We start from the raw sequence: 8,235 nt of genomic DNA on the forward strand, positions 1-8,235 counted from the left end.
ATAAAAATAAAAGCTTGCCATTTGTGACAATATGGGTGAACCTAGAGGGTATCATGCTAACTGAAATGTCAGACATAGAAAGACAAAACCATATGATCTTTCTTATATGAGGACCTAAAAATGAATAAATACATACATTCTTACATACATAAATACTAAGCTCATAGTTACAGAGAACAAATTGGTGGTTGCCAGAGGTGGGGGTGAGGATGGGAGAAATAGGTGAAGGAAGTCAAAAGATAAAAATTTAAAAATAAATTTAAAAATAAGCACAAAAATTGTTTAGTCTACAGTTAATACTGTATTTTATATTTGAAAGTTGCTGAGAGATCTTAAAAATTCTCAGCAAAAGAAAAAATTATAACTATGTACAGTAATGAATGTTAATTAGACTTATTGTGGTGATTTTGCAGTTGTACATCTGAAACAAGTACAGGCATACTTGGGAAATATTGCAGGTTTGGTTCCAAACCTCCGCAATAAAGCAAATATTGCAATAAAGTATGTCACAAATTTTTAGGTTCCCCAGTGTATATAAAAGTTACATTTACACTAAACCATAGTCTATTAAGTGTACAATATCATTATGTCAAAAAAATTTAAAATACTTTATTGCTAAAAAATGCTAACCATTATCCAAACCTTCAGCGAGTTTTAATATTTTTGCTGGTGGAGGGTCCTGCCTTGATGTCAATGGCTACTGACCAATAAAGATGGTGTTTACTGAAGGATGGTGTGTCTCTGGCAATTTCTTAAAATGAGACGATAAACCTGCTGCATTTATTGACTTTTCCTTCAAAATGATTTGTTTTGCTGTTTGATAATATTTTACTTATGCAAGCACTTCTTTTAAAATTGGGGTCAGTATCCTCAAACCTTGTCACTACTTTATCAACCAAATTTATGTCATATTCTAATTATTTTGTTGTCATTTCAACAATCTTTATAGCATCTTCACCTGGAGTAGATTCCACCTCAAGAAATCACTTTCTCTGCTCATCCATAAAAAGCAACTCCTCATCCATTAAAGTTTTATGAGATTGCAGCAATTCAGTAACATATTCAGGCTCCACTTCTAATTCTAGTTCTCCTGCTAGTTCCACCACATCTGCAGTTACTTCCTCCGGTGCCATCTTAAACTCCTCAAAGTCATCCATGAGGGTTGGAATCAACTTCTTCCAAATTCCTGTTAATGCTGATATTTTGACCCATTCCCATGAATCATGAACATTCTTAATGGCATCTAGAATGGTGAATCCTTTCCAGAAGGTTTTCAATTTACTTTGCCCAGACCCATCAGAAGAATCACTATCTATGGCAGCTATAAACTTATGAAAAATATTTCCTAAATAATAAGACATGGAAGTCAAAATTACTCCTTATAATCCATGGGCTGCAGAATGGGTGTTATGTTAGCAGGCATGAAAACCACCTTAATCTCATTGTACATCTCCATCAGAGCTCTCAGGTTACCAAGTGCATCATATTTGAGCAATATTTTGAAAGGAATCTTTTCTGAGCAGTAGGTTTCACATGTTGTAAACAGATGTGCTGTCATCCAAACTGTTGTTCCATTTATAGAGTGCTGGAAGAGTAGATGTAGCATAATTCTTAAGGGCCTTAGGATTTTCAGAATTGTAAATGAGCATTGGCTTCATCTCAATGTCACCAGCTGCATTAGCTCCTAACAAAAGAGTCAGCCTGTCCTTTGAAGCATTTAAGCCAGGCATTTACTTCTCTCTAGCTACGAAAATCCTAGATGGCATCTTCTTTCCGATACAAGGTTGTTTCATTTACATTGAAAATCTGTTGTTTAATATAGCCACCTTCATTAATTATCTTAGATCTTCTGAATATCTTGCTGTAGCTTCTTCATTAGCACTTCCTGCTTCACCTTGCACTTTTATTTTAAAGAGACAAATTTTTTCATTAAACCTCATAAACCAACCTCTGCCAGCTTCAAACTTTTCTTCTTTACCTCTCTCATCCTTCATAGAAGAGTTAAGACCTTGCTCTGGATTAGGCTCTGGCTTAAGGGAATGTTGTGGTTGATTTGATCTCCCATCCAGACCACTAAAACTTTCTCCATAGCAGCAATAAGGCTATTTCAATTTATTAGTTATGTGTTCACTGGAGTAACACTTTTAATTTCCTTCAAGAACTTTTCCTTTGCATTCAAAACTTGGCTATTTGGTGTAAGGGGCCTAGCTTTTGGCTTATCTTGGCTTTTGGCATGCCTTCCTTACTAAGCTTAAGCATTTGTGGCTTTTGGCTTAAAGGGAGAGATGTGCAACTATTCCTTTGACTTAAACATTTAGAAGCCATTGTAGTGTTATTAACTGGTCCAATTCCAATAGTGTTGTGTCTCAGGGATTAGAATAATAAAAAATATTGGAGGAAATGTTGGAGGAAAGAGAAATAGAATGTGTTTTTTGGATAAAGAAAGATATAAAGGATATGTGTGCGGTTTTTTGGTAAAGGGGAAAAAAGTAATTTTATCCTTAAAGTAAAATGACTCTTTTAAAAGAAAAAGAAAAATATGGGACAATAGCTGAAAAGTATATGAAAGTTTCATAAGGTTTATGAAAGTTGCAGAAAGTTGTGGAAAAGGAAACTTGAGAAAGAAATTTTATGTGTGGTCAAGCTAAGATTGTAATGGATAACTAAGTCAATTGCATCATTTATATGTGTGCATATATGAACTCTCAATTCTTTAACTATTATCATTTTTAAGTCTTTTTGTCATTTATAAAGTTATTGTTTTACTCGATGCTTTTACAAAAATGTTTCTGCAAAGATGTTTCATGAGATTCATGAAGAAGACTCTAACATTTACACTAAAATACAGGTTTTTATAAACTTTTAGCTACTACCAATAAACTTGGTGGATATTTGCAGAACTATGATAAAGCAGGATTCATAAAACTACTGACGAAAAGATAGAGGTCAACAAGAATTAGTAACGTGACTGAAAAAACTGATGAGGATTATATTTGACTTTTTATTTAAAATAGTAAGTTTTTAATTGTTTTCTATATTTAAGAAATTTTGTTTTCTATATATAAGAAAAAAGTTTCTCTAAGACCCACAGCGATTGGGTGAATTACACCTTTGTAAGCAGACCTAAAACACTCCTGATCCCCCCAGAATTTAGAAGTTCTTAGTGAGTCTATGGCCATGCCACACTGAACAAGCCTGATCTTGTCTGATTTCGGAAGCTAAGCAGGGTTGGGCCTGGTTAGTACTTGGATGGGAGACCACCTAGGAAGACCAGGTGATGTAGGCATAAAAAATAAGGGATTGTAAACTGACAAGGTCCTTGCGATCTGGAGGTCAACCAAGGGTTGCCCCACCTAAAAAGAAAAAAAAAAAAAAGCTTTTAGTGAGTATTCCTAGTTTCATGGCCATGTAATTATTTATGTAAATTCAATAAGAATCTGTTCTCCTTAGAACAAGATAATTGGAAACATTGATTTTATTCCCAAGGCTTTGACTAGAATGTCATGTTTGAGAAAGACAGCTTTCCCAGATATAATCAGACAGGTTTAAGAAGCAAGAGTTGACTTATGGAAACCTTCTCGGGAAAAATCAGTCTGGTACTTTTTTTTACAGTGTTCCCAAGAGCCTTACCAGGTCAACCTATGCATTTAGATTTATCTGCTTTGGTATCCAATTAATTAAAGAAGACAAAGAAATTAACCACCAAAATTTACAGGTGTTTATGTATAGTGGAAAAAACACCTTCAAAAAGACTCTTGTACAACCAAGATGAAAAGGACCATATCAAGTACTCTTAACTAATCTGTGTGTGGTCTAGTTTAATGGTGTTGATACTTGGATTCAGGTTTCCCATTTAAAGAAAGCTCTTGCACCTAAATGGACTGTTCAACCAACAAGGATTTGAAACTTAAAATTACTAGGAAGTGAACAGATGACATCTATTATGGACCAGTAACCCAAGATCCCAGACCAGGCCTGCATAAACTAGACTATTTTTCCTTTTTTCCTTACTTTAGTTCCTTTCTATCTCAAAATAATATAAGAAGCCAAACACTTACCATAATAGTTATTGTTTCCTATTCTCCCTTAATTTCTGCCTGGAAATATAACTCAACATTGGGCATCATCTTTAAACCTACTTCACAGGTCAAAATATGCAATTGGTTGCACACATAGTCAATGCCCGACAATGGTACCAGATCTGGAAGAATACTTTTTCCTTTGGCAGGTATTAAAATAAATAAATACATGATTACAAATTTATCAAACACCTTAGAGGAAATGCTGGAGCTACCTCCAAAGTAACAGCCAACCAGGAAAAAGCTACAAGTTCCCTTGCATGAGTTAAATTACATAACAGAATTACTCGTGATCATCTAGGTGAACAAGGTAGGGTTTGGTCTGTTGTTAATACCTCTTGTTATACTTGGATAAAACATCTGTGGTGAAATAGAAATGGAACTAGATAAACCACAGGCACAAGCCAAATGATTAAATACAGTGCCCACTGACACCTCATGGTTCTTTAATATCTTCAGCTGATTGTCCTCAGGTATTGTCTCCTGGTTCAGATCTGTTCTTCAAATTGGACTTATCATTTGGTCTCTTACACAAATTTTTGCTGTTATAAAAATTTGTTTTGCGTAGCTTGATGTTATAGACACCACTCTTATATTGGTTGCTCAATGTTTTGAGATGATCACTAAGGCCTATGAGACTTCATATGAAAAACCTCAAGAAACTATAGAAGACATGTACCCTTAAAGAAATGATGGTAAAGACTTCCTCTGTTTGATGCTGTTGCTCAAATGTAGCCGAAGGATCCTAAGAAAACATAATACCACTTTGTCTTCTATGTGGGACATGATATACTGGCAATGAATCTTCCTGGAGATAAAAGCCCAATGCTGCTTTTAATAAATGATCAATGTTGCTTTCTGGTGATTGATAAGTGATGCTTTCAAGGAAAGATCTCAAAAGGAAGAAATATAAAAAGTAATATAAACAGAGCCACTTTAAATTGGAGTCAAAGCTGCCACTTTAAATTGGAGTCAAAGCTGCCATTTCAGAAAAAGTGCCTTGTACATCTTACTCCTCAAACCTTTGGAATGTTAAAACTGGGCAAAAGAACCTTTTAATTGGGCTTAAAGCAGCACTGCAGCTTAAGAAGAAAGTGGACATAAAAAATACCTGGCCGAAAATTTTAAATATTTAGAATTAGCATCATCATGTTAGCTTATCTGCACTTGTAGAAATTTTTTCTTTCTATTCATGTAATTGTTCCCCTTTCCTTTCTCATAAATACTCCTTGCCTTTATCTCCTAATCAGAACTCTACTGTGTTTCTGCCTGAATCATTGCTTTACAAATAGCTGTTCTTTTCTATCTCAAATAAATGCTTATTGCCTCTCGCTTTGGTCTTCTACTTTTAGGTCAATAGTTTATAAATGGATTTTGCAAACAATTCAAAGGATAATCCAAATAATTCATCAATGAACACTATTAGGCCCGCAGGTGTATGTTTTTATTGGAAGAGACACCAGGGGAGAACAGAATCAACTGGGCAATTTTCTCACTATTCATCTCTTCCCTTTAATTTACATTAAATATGGAAATGTGTGTGTGTTGAAGCAGCAAGCTTCAGTATTTCTGAGCCAAGGAACAGGATGGAATTTTGTACCCTCTCTAATTCATTGACTGATTTAACTCATTTTCACTGATTAAAATTGCTCAGTCTCCTAGGAGCTTTCACAGACTCCCAAATGGAATTCACAGGGACTTCTCAGCACCTATAGTCAGTGTACAGCCCTTAGTTCTTGCCTCTGCTCATGCTTTATGATTAAAGAACTCCTTGTGCTTTGCTTATGTTTTGTCCCGAGAAGCAATGGTGACCACAGACCAGTTTCCCATTTGTGATCAGCCCGCTGTGTTGGGACATACAGCCCAGTGGCACCACATTAAAATACCTTGCCCAGCGTGGCCCTGCCACAGCATGGGTGCCCATGTGGCTTTCCCCCCAACAGGGGTCCCCAGCTGCTTCCTGAGGCACTACTCTTTTGGGGCAAAATCTCCAAATGATATTTTCAGGCTCCAAAGAGCACCCTGCATCAAGATTCAAACAGACTCCTCAAAACCTCTCCTCAGAATTAACCACTATCCTATAAATAAAGAGGCCATCCAAGGCATCAAGCCCATAATAAAAGATTATAAGACTCAGGGCTTCATTATCTCCTGTACTAGCCCCTGAAACACCCCTATATTAGCTATGAGAAAACCAATGGCTGAAGATGGAATTTTTGTCCAAGATCTCCAGGCAATAAAGACATTGTTATCCCTCAGCACCTCAACCCCACACAACTAGCATCCATTCTTACTGAAAGCACGTTTTTCACTGTAATCAATTGATGCAGTGCTCTTTTCTATATTCCAGTTGATAACCCTGGGCAATGTCGTTTTGCCTTCACTTGGGAAGAACAGCAATACACCTGGGCAGTCGTGCCCCAGGGTTTTAATGAAAGTCCTTCTTACTTTTCACAAACCTTAAAAGCTGATTTGAATGACATCAAGTTTTCCAAAGGCTCTACCTTGTTATAACAAGTAGATGATTTCTTCTTTGCTCCCCTTCTCAAAACCTCTTCACAAGAGAGCATCCATCAGTTAAAACTTAAAGAGACATAAAGTCTGCAGAAAGAAATTGGCAGTTTGCTCAAATTCAGGTTCCGTATTTAGGGCACCTGATTTTGGAACAAGGGCTACATTTAGACCCAGATAAGCTGCTTCCCTGGACTCCAGGCCTATGGAGTAGGGTGGCAGGGTCAGTGAGGCCTGCTCAGCCTGAAGGATAATGATGCTTTCTTATTTAATAAATTGTCCCCAAACAGGAGGAAAGCATCATGTCTCAAGAACAAAAGCAATCACTGCAGCCTGGTTCTGGGGGATTTCTGCAGGGTGGTGTTCAGATCTTCCTGTCGATGGTGATAGAGGGCCCAGCCACATTGCACTATTCATCCCTTGGTGACCACCCCTGCCACCCCTGCCCAACTGCATTCACGTGTGAAATATCCTCCAAGCAAAACTCACTCCAGAGATGCTTGGTTCCTGAGTATCTGTCAGGGCCACTTCCAGAGCATAATGTCTAACAACAATGCTGCGGGAGAGAAAAAAACATGGCTTCCCCCATCCTGGTCTCCTCAGGCTGAGGGATCAGCTTATCTATTTGTAGTCAGGCCAAGCCAAGACCAAGGCAGGACTGACTAGGTGGCAGCTCCATACTGCAGGGATAAGTGTAGGCCCACCCTTGCCCCATAGCCCGCCCAATGTGGATGCAGGTCACATAAGCCCCACGCAGCACTAGATACTTGGGATCCCAGCCCATCACTCCTACCCCACAACCACTACCCAAGCTGGGTTCTGCCTAGGCCTGAGACCTTCAGTGGGGCCACAGCCCAAGCTAAGTTACAGAGGGCTAACCCTCTCCTGTGCTAAGGCGCTCAATGCATGCGCTCAAGTGTGCGAGTCCACATCCTCCAGTCCTACCTCCTTCTCAGGGCCAGTAGGGAGTGACAGGGCCATCCCATGGCATGGACAAGGGAGGCTTGCTTACATTTCCTACCTCTAGGAGACACAGATGGAAGGATAGTTACTTAGAGTACTTGTTCCCTCTGTCTTCTCTGAGGGCCATAGTGTTGGTGAAGGAGGTTACCCTGGGTTCCTTTTGGTCCCAGATGCTATCTGTGTGAACAGCCGATGAAAACTCTGGGACATCATGACACCTACATAGTGGAGCTCGTGGGGGAAACAGGAAAGATGAAATTCCTAGGTGCCACTGATTAGAAGAACCAATCCAGCCACATCTTCTGAGCCAATGCCGGGATCTTGACTCTCCATTTCCTTTTCAGCTGGTGCTTATCCTAAATCCCAAGAGCACTGCATGTATTTCCTAGGATTATCCATTGCTCTCTTTTGCACTGGAGCATTTTAAAATCCAATAACATATAGAGCACTCGAGGGCCTCATGAATTAACTGAATGTGTTTACATAACACTGAGGTCTAATTTTGAGCAACTCAGCCTCTGGCTAGAGACTGCTGGCCTGTTCCAGCATACATCTGGAAATAAACAATGGAATCTCCATGTTCTCCCATCATTGCATGTTCTAAGACAATTCCTTTAAACCAGTTCTTTAAATCCCAGAGATATTGCTACACTGATGGTGTGAAGGGCTGTCCTGTGTAGTG

General features: G+C 38.5%; 1 pseudogene; it reads left to right on the plus strand.

The window, feature by feature from the left end:
* Window positions 1-3,167: 3,167 nt before the first annotated feature.
* Window positions 3,168-3,286, plus strand: LOC111733089 (annotated as a pseudogene).
* Window positions 3,287-8,235: the final 4,949 nt, after the last annotated feature.

Source organism: Pteropus vampyrus, unplaced genomic scaffold, assembly GCF_000151845.1.
Source record: "Pteropus vampyrus isolate Shadow unplaced genomic scaffold, Pvam_2.0 Scaffold520, whole genome shotgun sequence".
Lineage (NCBI taxonomy): Eukaryota > Metazoa > Chordata > Mammalia > Chiroptera > Pteropodidae > Pteropus > Pteropus vampyrus.